This window comes from Notechis scutatus, chromosome 1 (assembly GCF_049901735.1).
Source record: "Notechis scutatus isolate UNSWTSFEM ecotype Mainland chromosome 1, rNotScu1.2, whole genome shotgun sequence".
In the NCBI taxonomy this organism is placed as follows: Eukaryota; Metazoa; Chordata; class Lepidosauria; order Squamata; family Elapidae; genus Notechis; species Notechis scutatus.
The window spans coordinates 323,645,959-323,659,732 of record NC_142009.1 but is presented as its reverse complement, the minus strand read 5'-3'; the positions used below and the strand labels follow the sequence as shown (position 1 = coordinate 323,659,732).

General features: G+C 44.5%; 1 protein-coding gene across 3 annotated transcripts in view; it reads left to right on the top strand.

Moving 5' to 3' along the window:
* Nucleotides 1-6,261: 6,261 nt before the first annotated feature.
* The window catches only part of LOC113414186 (excitatory amino acid transporter 1-like), a 32,772-nt gene continuing 25,259 nt past the window's right edge, over nucleotides 6,262-13,774 (top strand). For all 3 annotated transcript variants that reach the window (XR_015746932.1, XM_087952547.1, XM_087952549.1), the window contains exon 1: nucleotides 6,262-6,655. The gene's annotated coding sequence lies outside the window, so the exon portion shown is untranslated. The remainder of the gene's footprint in view (nucleotides 6,656-13,774) is intronic.

Here is a 13,774-nt window from a genome sequence, read left to right as displayed (position 1 = left end):
GTGTCCAACCTTGGCAACTTTAAGACTTGTGGACTTCAACTCCCAGAATTCCTCAGCCAGCAAAGCTGGCTGAGGAATTCTGGGAGTTGAAGTCCACAAGTCTTAAAGTTGCCAAGGTTGGACACCCCTGTATTAAAAGAAGCCTCAAAGTACACCTCCTATCAGATTTGTGGATACGAAAGAATTCTGGACTGTGTAACAGCAGGTCTGATGGGTGGAGCAAAAGCAGAGGAAGATGGGGTAAAGCTAACTAGGAAGGCCTATGCTGTGGCAAAGGCAGACTTTGTTTCCGTCACGATCCACAGGAAGTTGTCCAAAAGACCTGATCTAAGTTGTAAAAGAGCTCATAAGGAAGACACCTTAGTTCCAATGTTTCAGGGGGCTGCCACAAAGAAGAGTGGTCAACTTATTTCCCAAAGCACCTGAGGGCAGGACAAGAAGCAATGGATGGAAACCAAGCAAGGAGAGAAGCAACCTAGAACTAATTAGAAATTTCCTGCCAGTGAGAACAACTAATCAGTGGAACCACTTGCCTCCAGAAGTTGTAAATGCTCCAACACTGGAGGTTTTTAAGAAGAGAATGGACAACCACTTGTCTGAAATGGTATAGGGTTGAGTATAAGTATAGAGTCCCTGCCTGAGCAGGGGTTGGACTAGAAGACCTCCAAGGTCCCTTTGAACTGTTATCCTGTTCTGTTATTTGGGTGACATACAGATAAGTTACATTTGCTCTGCTTTGGATTCCTTTGTTGGACCCCCTCAGTGGTCTCCTTGTCCATGCATTATCAGTAAGCAGCAATTTATACAACCCAGAAATATGGACAGGATTCTTGAGAGCCTGATACAGATCACATGGTCATCCTTGATTGACTCAAGTGGCCAAGGGAGGCATTATTTGGCCCAGAGTGACCAAAGCATCAGTGGACAAAGGAGTAACCCTCTAACCTTAAAGCAATTGTAGTGAGTCCTTTAATTAAGTCCTGCCTGGGTCCAGCTAGTCTCCAGTTTGCTCTTCTTAAGCCAGAGGTCCGATATCTTCAGTGTCAAGGTTTCCTTCATTAAATGTGTTATCTAAACCCATTACAATCTGACCTCAGTTCTGGTTTTGGAACTAGAGTCATTCAATTAGAAAATATGCAGTGGACATTCGACAAGGAAGGTGTTTTGGTTCTGTTGTATTTCTCAATAATGTTTGATGCGTTCATAGTATCCTTCTGGATTGCTTGGCAGACATGGGTTTAAAAGGTAGCATTTTCCAGTGGCTCCAGACCTTGCTTGGAAATTGGTTTTAGTAGAGAGTGCTGGGATTTTCTCAGTTTCATTTTTGTCTCCCCTATGTGGGAAGGCCAAGTGGGACCTCTTAAACCCAGCTAGTTAAGATCTTCCTGTTTACCATAGCATTTGCCCCATAAGTAGTGTAATTTTTACTTGAATAATATATCTGCCACCACTTTCTTTTATTAGATAATTCTTATATAACTTTTTTTCTTTTAAAATATTTAAATTTTGTATTACATGCCAGTCACATGACCTTGGAAGCATTTTGAGACAACGCTGGTTCCCTCTGTTAGGAAACAGAAATGGGCACTGTCCCCTAGAATTATTATATTAGTAGTAGTAGTATTAGTAAATGGACAATATTTTTACAGTGTTAGCTATGTCCTTTTTTGTAAATAATATATTCGAACAAAATGCTGTATTCAAAAAATGTTTATGAATAAAATAAAATAAAAAGAATTGGACAGGGGAAACTGTTACCTTTTTACCTTCAACTGGATTTAACTGTTAGCTCTCTTGAGTATATTGCTTTACACAAATTAGGTACCTCTCAAAACGTGACTGACTTGTTTGTGATTTAGCCAGTGGTATAGTCCAAGCCATTCTAGTTTATAAGACATGGGTTTGTAGCTTATCACTGTAGGTAAATCTAATATGCTTTACTTATACTAACATGCTGCTTCAACCCAATTGAAGTGGTGTATTCAACAAAGCTGGATTAAACCACAGCTTATCATGACAGGTGATCCTTCCTTGGGGCTTACTTTAATAGCAAGCCCACTCAGAGTGACTTCCAAGTTTGCTTCTAAGGAAATAACGGCGATGTGCAGCAGCCTTTGTGTTGTGCAAGGTATTAAGTCTCTTATAATTCTGAACCAGACACTTTAGCTTTTCTGCTCCAGCTGAATCTTTCAAATGAGCTGCTCTACGTCTCCATTTCCTGTTTGAAAAACTACTGCAACGTTGAAACTTTGTGATTACTTTGGAAAAGGGTCACCGTGACATACTTTTGATACAGCAGTTATGAAAATAGCGCTGCCTTCTCCTTGAGCTGGAGAACCCAAGGCTAGAAAAGTATAGTGGCAGCCCCTTTCCTCTCACTTGGAAGCGTGCCACCCACATGCCATCTCTCCTTTGGCAGATTGGCATCTATTTTAGGACTTCATTTATTCAAGATGTATGACCTGCAGAGGTTGGTATCTCTAAGGGAACGTAACCTAGAAGTCATTCTGACTTTGAATAAGAAGGTAAAAGATGAGTCCAGTGGATTGCTGACACCAACATTATAATCCTTTGCTATGTGCCTTCTTTTTCTTAATTGGTACATTGATCACCTAAAATCTTAATGAGTCTGGTAATGCCTTTCCTGTCTAGCAAATGTTATTAAAAGTCAGGAACTTTCACCAACTGTAGGTTATACCAACATGGTCAGTTTGCATCATCTGCACTTTAATTATGGGTTGAGGGGCAAGCCTTTAGCTATAGCCCAATACAAAATTTTCTAAAACTAGCTCGCTGTATTATGTGGGCCAAATTATATTCAGCATGATTCAGCTTCTAGATAGACAGGAGTGGTTTGTAATTATTGCAAAACTTGGTCATTTCCAAGTATAACATTTCTTCTATTTTCTTCTTCTTCACATAAACAGAAGTTGGCATGTAAATATGTGAAAAATAGGAAAGAATGGGCTTAATCTTCTACTATGTTGACTGTGGCTCTGATGCCACCTAGACTATTACTGATACTTGACTTTTTTTTAACCCAGATTGCAAAAACATACATATTCCTTCTCTCACATGCATGCAAAATTCAGGAAGTGTCAAGGCAGCCAGCCATTCCACACATGACTGGGATGCCGACTAAAAGCCATAAATAAAAAAGCAAGGTTAGCTTCTATTGGCTGTGCCATCTGGTCTGGCTTTACGGCTGATCTACCCATGGTTAACACCAGACATAGCTGAGTGTGCTTTATGAGCATAATGATTTATTTTGAAACTCTAGCCACTTACTAAAAGGGTTTTCCCCTCTCTTGGGTCACACACTACACCAATTATTTAATGCACTCGGTTTGGCCTCAGCATAATGGAAAAACAAAGTCACGAAAGTTGAGTTTGTTTAAGGGTAGCAAATTATCGTTTAAAACCAAATTTGTTCCTGGTTTGTGGACTGAAAGTCTGAGTTAGCATAGTGTGTCCCACTGAAACTTTCAGTCATAAAGAGCAGCTTAACAAAAAAATAGGAGGATTTCTGAAATTGAGCAAAGAGCAATTACTTATCTGTTGGACTGATTGATTTGATCAACAATGCTTAAATTATGCCTTTATTTAGCAACTTCTAACAATGGGAATTTCCCTTTCTTGACACAGAGAATGCCTCACCTAAGATAGTACAGGTAGCCCTCAACTTACGAACCACAACTAAGCCCACATTTTCTGTTGTTGTTCTGCTGAGACATCTGTTAAGTGAGTTTTGCCCCATTTTACAACTTTTCTAGCCACACTTGTTAAGTGAATCACTGCAGTTTGATAAGTTAGGAACTTGGGTTGTTAAGTGAATCCAGCTTCCCCATGGACTTTGCTTGTCAGGTCACAAAAGGTGATCACCTGACCCCAGGACACAGCAACCATCATAAAGTATGAACCGGTTGCCAAGCATCTGAATTTTGATCATATGATCATAGGGATGCTACAAAGGTAACTTGGAAAAATGGTCATAAGTCACATTTTTCAGTGCTGTAACTTTGAACGGTCACTAAATGAACCTGTAAGTTGAGGACTACCTTTTACCTTTTATTAGAGCAGTGGTCGCCACTGATGGGCTGGGGACCACTGGTGGTCCATGAGAAAATTTTGGTGGTCCAGCGAGAAATGTCCCCCACAAAACAATCCAGGTTATGTGGGAACACAAGGCTGCGCCGCCCCCATGGCCCACCCACCCACCGGCCCCCACCCTTCAGCCAAGTGCAAACCTTACCTTGAGTAGAGCCATGCGAGCTGGAACTGGAAGGTAAGACCAACAGCGGGGGAGGGAAATCTGCCCTGAGGTGACTTGCTGACGTTGGTGGGAAAGTCGGTCCCATATTCCAGAGCTGCAGTAGTCACAGGACTGGCCCTTTGGTCATCCCGGAGCAGCTCCTCCAGTCCATGGCAGGCCAGTGCACCCGGGTGGAGGAGCAATTGCTCCGGGATGACCAAAGGGCCCGTCCTGTGACTACTGCAGCTCTGGAATATGGGACCGACTTTCCCACCAACATCAACAGGTCACCGTCAGTCAAAATTCATATTAGCGGTCTGCAGGATTTAAAATTATGGGTTTGGTGGTCCCTGAGGTCTAAAAAGTTGGTGACCCCTGTATTAGAGCATACATGAAAAAGTGTGCTCTACTCGTATGCCAACACAAAAAAAGGTGCTTAAAGTAACTTGTTCCATACACATCATAATCTGCCTCTATTTGGAAGTAGATAAGAGTCTTACTGATATTGCCTGGTTGGGTTATGAAATATTAGCAAGCAAACAGTCAAGCTCAGAGAACGCCAAGAACTTCTCAGACCTACAGATGACTAACTCTAGATAAAGTCTATTTAGCACATTCCAATTTATCCTCAGTATTGGTGTGTGTATGCTCAGTCCTATCCCTGGCTGGATTGTCTGGGCAGAGCTGTTAAAAAAGAGGAAATTGCATCAGCTCTATTTGTTTTGAAAAGAGGGAGGTCTGCTGCAAGATTTGAATTGGGCAAGAACCTTTGGCGTATGGTGATAAGCAACCATAATGTAGGTGATAAACCAATTATATTTGGTGCAACTGTTCCTGTTTTCAGCAGATACCCCCCCCTCCCCCTGGTGAATGCTGGGTGGCAATATAGAGGATCAGAAAACTTTCTCTGATGGAGAAAGTTCTGGAGTCTTTCCAGGATGAACTGTGGAAGCACTCAAGCCCTTTTTGCTTGAACATGCCTGCAAATCTCAATCCTTTCTCCTCTGTGACTTTTCGGATTCTAGCATGAAACTTTGCAAAACGCTCACGTTCTCAAGCATTTCAAAGGAATCTCTTGTTGACTTGGCTCATATGTCAGATCATGGCTGGTTTAATTGTGGTTTGTTGAGTAAACCACCATGGCTGAGTTCACACAGCACGGCAAGCAAAATGACACCTTGCAATTTGTGCTTTAGTGCACAAACCCAGCCAGTATGGTTTGTGAACATACTTTAATGCCTTATTGTGTTGTGATGCACCCAGCAAAGTGTGATTCAGAAAACCGTGTCCCATTATATCATTCAGCTTAAGCCTTGGACAGAAGCAAAACCGCAAGTTCCAACCCAAAACGCACCCACTTGCAAGAATTCTTCAAACTTTCCTCCAGCTCCACTAGCCACAATCCCTTTTTTTAAAAGTGAAGGATGAACTTGTTAATCTTCATTGACAAAGCAGAGGATGCTCCAGGACTGACAGCGGGGATTTCATAAGGCCGAGGAACAGCCTAGCAGCAGCCGCCATATTTCCCCCCAAATCCGGACACTGGCCTGTGGCGTCGCTGTGGGTTTTCCCCCACAGGAGAGGGTTGTTCTTAATGGCGGGGAGGAGGGGGGTCTCAACATTTAGAAAAGAGACCCGGATGCATGGGAACCGAGGCAGCGCTTGTTTCCCCTGAACATCTGGCCTCTGACCGGACCGATCCCGTTTTCTTAAAAGGATGTGATCAGAGGGTCCCTCCTGAGGCTTTGGAGCAGGGGCGCTCTGCTCATTCTCAGAGGCTCCTCGCCATCGCCTCCCGCGCGTCCTTGCGCTGCGGCTCCATTCGAGCCCTGCAATCCTCCCGCTTGCGCCAGGCGGAGGCTGAGGCGCGCTGGAGGCCCTACCCGCTCGCGCTGAGAGATCGCCCGCGATCGCCGCCCTCGTGTTCCCGCCCGTCTTGCGTGGCCAATGACGGCCCGGAATATCGAATCATTTCTCCCCGCGCTGGCCAAGCCACGATCCCGGTCGCCAAGCAAGTGGAAGAGCAACAGAAGGAAGACGTGGGCAAAGCATCCGTCAGGCAGGCTGCTGCGGCGGCGGTTCAAGCGAGCAGATCGACCTGGAGAGCCGGAGAGGCGTCGGCCGGTCCACGTGGAAACCGCGGAGCGCAATTGAAAAAGCTCGGCAGGAAGGCAACGCCGCCGGGACCAGCGAAACGCGTAGCAACCGAGGAGCCAGCAGCGGAGCGTGATCAAGCGCACCAGCACCACCACCCGCATCCCGCCTAGATCTGGGTGAAGCGCCCCGCTTCCCCCTGTAGGAAAAAGCGAGGGGGACCCATCCCGCGCCCCTCCCCTCCACCTTTTTCCCCCCAGCCCCGTTGCTGCCGTGCGGAATCCCCAGGCCCTTCACACGTTTGCTGAGGCAAGTGGAGAAATGCGTAGCGGAGGGAGAGGGATTTGGGGATGGGGGGGGGGGGAGGCGATAAACCCGTGTTTTCGTCCGGGGTTTTGGGAACGGGCGTTGCGCGCATGGCGGGAAACAATGGCCCGAGAGCGATTGTTCGTGGGGTGGGAAAGCCCGCGTAGAGGAGACTCCATATGGAATCGCCGAGGGAGACTATGGGTTCGGGGGGGGGGGAGGCCGGGGGGCAGGTAGGGCTGTGTGTGTGGGGGGGCGCCTGCTTGCCTTTCTCCCTCCAGCGATGCGAGTGGCCTTTCGGTTGAAGTGAGCCCCGGAATGGCGAAGGCAGGCGCCGCCAAAGCTGCTCCCACCCACCCATAATAAAATTCCTCTCCCGAGCGAAAATGGAACTGGATTTTGCACACGCTTCCTTTGAGGCACGCGGAGGAATTTCGCCCTTCCTCTCTCCTTGGATTTAGGTCAGCCCGGCCTCGGCTCGCAACGGGTTTTTTAAAATTATTATTATGTGTGTAATATCCCCCCCTGGAGCTTCCTCTCACATTGGACGCCTGGCAGCCCGTGTAGTAAGGCTGGTAAGGTTTTCTAGCTAACGTGGACTCTTCAAGCATGTGTGTGTGTGTTTCCGTTTCTGTAGCTTATGAGGGTGGGTGACTGCAGTTCCATCCCTTGTTAAAAGACTACATGAAGAAGGTGTGGGAGATTGGATCTGTGGTCCATCTGTTCTCACAGTGGCCAATTCTCAGTCAAGTGGCCAAGGAAGCCCCACTAGTCTCCTAGCAGATGGCCTTTGCAAGCTGTCACCCTGCCATCAAGGCCAATAGCCATTAATGTCTCTCCTTTACCTTCTATTAATGTGGAGCTTTAGTCCAGCCAACCCTGTACTTCTACTCTTGACTTTCCCAACCTGGTCTTCTCCAGATGTGTAAAAGCTTCCAAATCCCATGATTCTTAGTCAGGTTGTAGAAATGGAAAGGATTTATATTTCCATACTCAAGGAAGCTATCTGCAAGCAGTATAAATCCTTCCATTCTCCACTATCCTGTCAGAGCTGAAGAAGCTTCTTGGATGAGAAGCGAAATGTCTTCAAAGAAAAAAACAAACCAGAAAGTCCAGTTGCCTCCTGAAAAAGCACCTTTGGGACAATCTGGATGACTGAGAATCTCCATAGGCACATTGTTAATGGCTCTCCAAGCCCAACAAGGGAGCATCCACTGATGTTTCTCCACCTGGCACCTGCCTGAAGGAGACACCTCCATGCAGGTAGTTTTCGATTTACAACCAGCTTTGAAAAAGGTGGCTCATGACTGGTCCTCCTCACACTTCCACATGTCTCAGCATCCCCAGTCACATGGTCAAAATTAAGGTGCTTGGCAGCCAGCATATATTTATGACTAGTTTCAGCATCCTTGGGTCATGTGATCACCATTTGTGATCTTCCCAGCTGGCAAAGCCAATCAGGGAAGCCGGATTTAATTAATGACCACATGATTCACTTAACAATTGCAGTTCCTCATTTAACAACTATGGCCAAAAGGGTTGTAAAATCAAGTCCAGCTCACTTTACAACCACTTTGCTTAGCAACAGAAATTCTAGTCCCAATTGTAGTCATAAGTCAAGGGCTACCTATACAGGTAATCCTCGATTTACAACTACAACTGAGCCCAAAATTTATGTTGTTAACTGAGAAATTTGTTAAGTGAGTCTTATCCTGTTTTACGACTTTTCTTGCCGCCTTTGTTAAGGGAATCACTGCAGTTGTTAAATTAGTAACACAGTGGTTCAGTGAATCTGGTTTTCTCATTGACTTTGCTTGCCAGATGGTCACAAAAGGCGAACACATGACTCCGGGACACTGCAGCAGTCATAAATGTGAGTCAGTTGTCAAGCACCTGAATGTAAATCACATGGCCTTCAACAGTCGTGTGAAAAACGGTCATAAGTCACTTTTTTCGGTGATGTTGTAACTTTGAACAGTCACTAAATGAACTGTTGCAAGTCGAAGACTACCTATATACCTCTCAGCAGGACAGCGCCATATTGGAGAAGTTTTGTCTGTTTTCCAAGGGATTTCCAGCAGTAGGAGCTGATGTTCCTCAAGGGGTTGACTCCTAAGGCTGAATACAGAACCATGCAACCAAACAAACAGGATTAACAGACAGATTAACAGAGTTGGAAGGGACCTTGTAGGTCATCTAGTCCAACCCCACTGCCCAAGTGGGAGACCCTACACCATTTCTGACAAATGGCAGTCCAATCTCTTCTTGAAAGTCTCAAGTGATGGCACTGGTTGATTGTCCTCACTGTCAGAGAGTTTCTCCTTATTTCTAAGTTGAATCTCTCCTTGTTCAGTTTCCATCCATTATTCCTTGTCTGGCCTTCGGGTGCCTTGGAAAAATATCTTGACCCCTTCCTCCTCTCCGTTGCAGCCCCTCCAATATTGGAAGTTTGGAAGACTGCTATCATGTCTTCCCTGGTCCTTCTCTTCACTAGACTAGCCATGCCCAGTTCCTGTAACCGTTAACGTGGGATGGATTGTGACACTTTTGTCAAACAAAACAGGCTTTCCGTCACGGAACTGTAAGGGCACCGAAACAGGGACAAGCAGCCATTTGGAATGCAGAATATTTTTCCCTATTTTTTAAAATGTTGCCAAGGTTTGCAGGAAACTGAGCAGTGATATAGTGATATCACTGCAGAGAAGCCAGGCTTCTCCACCCCCTCACTTTTTGGGGAAGTTTTTTTCCCCCTCCTTCCTTAACAAGTACATTATTATTATTTTTTCCATACAACCATGCCCAATTCTTGAACTCTGTCAAGGCAAGTCCCTGCAGTTTTCTTGGCAAGGTTCTTCAGAAAACGGTTTGTCATTGCCTCCTTCCTGGGGTCAAGTGGAAGTGACTGGCCACAGGTCACCCAGCAGTCAGTTTTGTGCCCAAAGCAAGACTAAAATTCAATGTCTTATCAATTTCTACTCTGATGCCTCAATCATTACACCAAACTGGGTTTCAGAACACATAACATTAAACTTATCAAAACCACTTAGAATCCGCAATAGCATTTTTGGGAGCTTTGTTACCAAAGACAGTATTGTGGAAAATTCCACCAGTATTGTGGAAAACTACAAGGGGTGACATAATCCAACCTTGTTCTAGCTAAAACGCAGGTTCTAACTGCAAACATATAGGGACAAGAATGGGCTTTAAAAGCAGCCCCTCAAACCAGGTTTCCCAAACTTGGCCCCTTTAAAACCAGTGAACTTCAACTCCCAGAATTCCCTAGACAGCCATGCTAGCTGGGGAATCCTGAGAGTTGAAATCCATGCATTTTAAAGTTGGCAAGTTTGGGAAACCCTAAAATTATCTGTGTTTCAATGTTGCCTGCCCTGACCATCAAGTTCCCCCCATCTTCCAGTGAAGAATGCTTTCTGGCCCCGTGGACTGAAATTTGACGCTACAGTTGCACAGAGGCCAAAAACAGGAAAAAACAACAACCATGTGCACAGCCATTGGGTTATATTTGCTGTAATAATAGATTTGGCTGTGTTCTGCAAACTGATACAAGGCTCTGAATCATTCCAGTAACCAAAGATAGTCTTTCACTCTCTGAGTAGAGTTCTTGTTCGGGCTGTTTCGGTCCTGACCGAGTGGGACAGAAATTGACGCAGGAGGTTGTATCCAGACAGACAGAGTGAGTTGGCCTGGTATGGCAAAGCAGGAGTAAAATCCCCGCTTCTGTGTTTATTTATTTATTTTTAGAGTGGAAATATCTGTCTGAGTGGGCCTTGAGCCAAGTAGGTGTGGGTGTTACATTTCAAGTCTGTTAAAGGCTGCCTTTGGCAAGTGGTTGCTAGTGATTAATTTTTGCAAAAAAGAACTGGCAAGCTCTGGCGGCTCTGCATGTCTTATGCTGTAATTTAAGATCCCAGAGTCTCGGTCTCTCTCTCTCTCTCTCTCTAGTATTCACATGCTCAGAAGTGCCCTTTGTACATCATTCTTTGCTGCTGGAGAACTTCCCTTTCCCTCCCTTCTTTCCTTTCCTCTCCTCTCCTTTCCTTTCCTTCTTCCCTTCCCTTCCTTCCTCTCCTCCCCTCCCTTTCCTTTCCCTTTCCTTCTCTCATTTCTTCCTCTCCTCTCCTCTCCCCTCCCCTCCCCTCTCCTCTCCTCTCCTCTCTGTAGCAACCTGTAATGGGAATATTCAGATTCTGCTTCTCAGGGTTATTGTAGAGATGTGGAAAAATCAGAACTAGGCACTGCATCTAACTTAAAATGCCAAAAAATAAATAGCACTGAATAGTATTCAGGATGGGACATGTTCTGGTGCTCCAAACTGGTTTATTATTTCAGGTTGTTGTTTTTTTTTTAAACAATCTGGGATTTAGTTTTCAGCAAAAAGGATGACAGTCAGATTCTACTGTATAGCTTAAACCACAGACCACACAAAATAAAGTTGCTTGTATCCTGTGTGCAAAAAGCTGTGGCTCTTTGGAGATTTAAGGAACATTTTCTAGAATTACAGTAACACAATTAGTACAAAGTACCGAGTATCTCTTGCAATTTTGGGCAGCACTAACTATTTTTGGGGTCAAAGGGTGAAGTGAATGGGATCATAGCAAAATCCTTGGATACACACACAGAGCAAGGGTGGGATTTGAGTGGATTTAGAGCCTTACTGAGAAAGTAAAATACGGTTTCTCCCCCCCGCCCCCCCCTTCAAAACAATTCAGCACAGTTGGAGAAAACTCCATAGGTCACAATGAAAAGGTTTGGGAGGGTAGAAAATTATAGAGATGACCGTAACTGCATTTTCCCTCCCTCCTCACAAGAGAGTTAAGGTGGAGTCAGATTTCTTTTTAATGTTCTTTTTCTAGGATTAAATCATGTTTTGCAAACTGCCAGTTCCTTCCCTAAAGCCATCTCTGGAGTTCAGTTTTCAGTCCTGGAAGTATAAGCTGTTTCCTTCTGAAAGACCTTTCTTACTGTACAATATTAGGGACACATCTTTTTTACTTTCTGTCAATCCAAAAAAACCAAAGGAGTGGGGGAGAAATATATAGGTGAGCGGTAGGTGATTCAAAAAAGATGTTGAGACTTTGGAAAAATTGCAAACAAGATCAACTAAGATGATTAAAGGCCTGGAGACTAAAACATATGAAGACAGTTGCAGGGTTTGGGTTTGGCTAGTCTAGACAAAAAAAGGACTTGGGGGAGGGGCATGATAGCAGTATTCCAATATTTTAGAGGTTGCCAAAAAGAAGAGGGGGGGGGGGGGTCGATTTATTTTCCAAAGTACCTGAGGGCAGGACAAGAAACAATGGATGGAAACTAATCAAAGAGAGAAGCAACCTGGAATTGAGGAGAAACTTCCTAAGAGTGAGGACAAGTAACCAGTGGAACAGCTTGCCACCAGAAGTTGTAGGTGCTCCATCACTGGAGGTTTTTAAGACGAGACTGGGCAATCACTTATCTGAAATGGATTGGACTAGAAGACCTCCAAGGTCCCTTCCAGCTCTATTCTTCTAATTCTGATTCAATTTCAGTTCTAAAAGAGCGCCCTTGAGACAAGGTGCATGAATGCAGCCCTTTCTCCATCTCATTAAAGCAGTTGTGTGTTTCCCAAGTTCTTGCAGTCCGAAGAATTGTCTAGACCAGGGGTGTCCAACCTTGGCAACTTTAAGACTTGTGGACTTCAACTCCCAGAATTCCTCAGCCAGCTTTGCTGGCTGAGGAATTCTGGGAGTTGAAGTCCACAAGTCTTAAAGTTGCCAAGGTTGGACACCCCTGGTCTAGGTGAAGGCACTGACAACAGTATAGAAAGTTATGTGGGTTCACTAGTGACAGGATCACCCTTCAGTCTGGCCCTCACTCTAAAGACTTCTGTAGGGCACTTTCATGGGTATTGCAATAAAAATAAAATCAACAGCTAATTCTGTTTGATTTGGCTCAAGTCCCATATTAGGTAACATACTGGGCAGTGGAATTGACGCATGTTCCAACTTTATTATAGTTCAGGAAGCAATTCAGAACATTCTTATCCAATCAAGGCCTTTAATTTTTTATTTTTTTTTAAGTATTTAAAAAGAATCATTCTTCTATTATATCTCTAAGCCTCCCAAAGCCTTTTCTAATTACACATTTTATGAATAAAATAAATCATTTCCTGGGGCATCCAATTAAGACAGGGTCAGCAAAACATTTAGATTTATACATGGTTGGTTGGGTAGTTCATACTTCAGTGTTGTGTGCAAACTCAGTCATTGTCTTTTGAAAACTATATCCTTATGTTAAATCCAGTGGTTACAATGCAGTATTGCAAGCTATCTTTCCCCACTGCTGGGAGTTCGATCCTGACTGGCTCAAGGTTGTCTCAGGCTTCTTCCATCCTTCCAAGGTTGATAAAATGAGGACTCAGATTGTTGGGGGCAATATGCTGACATTGTAAACAGCTCAGAGAGGGCTGTAAAGCACCGTGGACCAGTATATAAGTCTAAGTGCTATTAAACTACAATATGGTTTGTTTGATGATTTGATGTGAACAGGACAGTTGGGCTTATTCCAGGCTTAATATATTGTGTAATCCCAGCTAGCTTCAGATTTTGAGGACTAACATGAGCAAAGGGGTTAACCCTTTGCATGGAGTGAAAATTTATGTGAAGCAGAACACTTTTTCTTCTATGTAATGCTTGGTTGATTGCCTTGCATGCTGTTTTTGAGTAGGCTGAAAACATCTCCCCGCTTTTCCCATGTGCACATGTGAACATGTGTTACGTTCTTGAGATCTTGGCTGCTTTGTTAGCAGAAGCTCTAGAGGCTGGAAATGCAGCATTGGCGGATTCGTTCTTCACTTCTTCACTTGTCTCCAGGAAAATTGAGTTGACAGGCTGAACTAAAAATGTGTGAGTATGAATGGCAAAGCCTTTGTAGGGTAGACAGAGTATCAGGGATGTATCCTGTGGATCTCCGTGAGGCTTCTGTTGGGGAAGGGCTCACGAACGTACATGGATTAATTCTCGGCTGTGGGTGGATGAAGTTTGGAGATACATAGCACAGTGCAGTGTTGCTAAGCAATTGGCTGTGAGGAGGAATAAAAATCTTTATCTCAGTGGGGTACCTTTTTTTCCA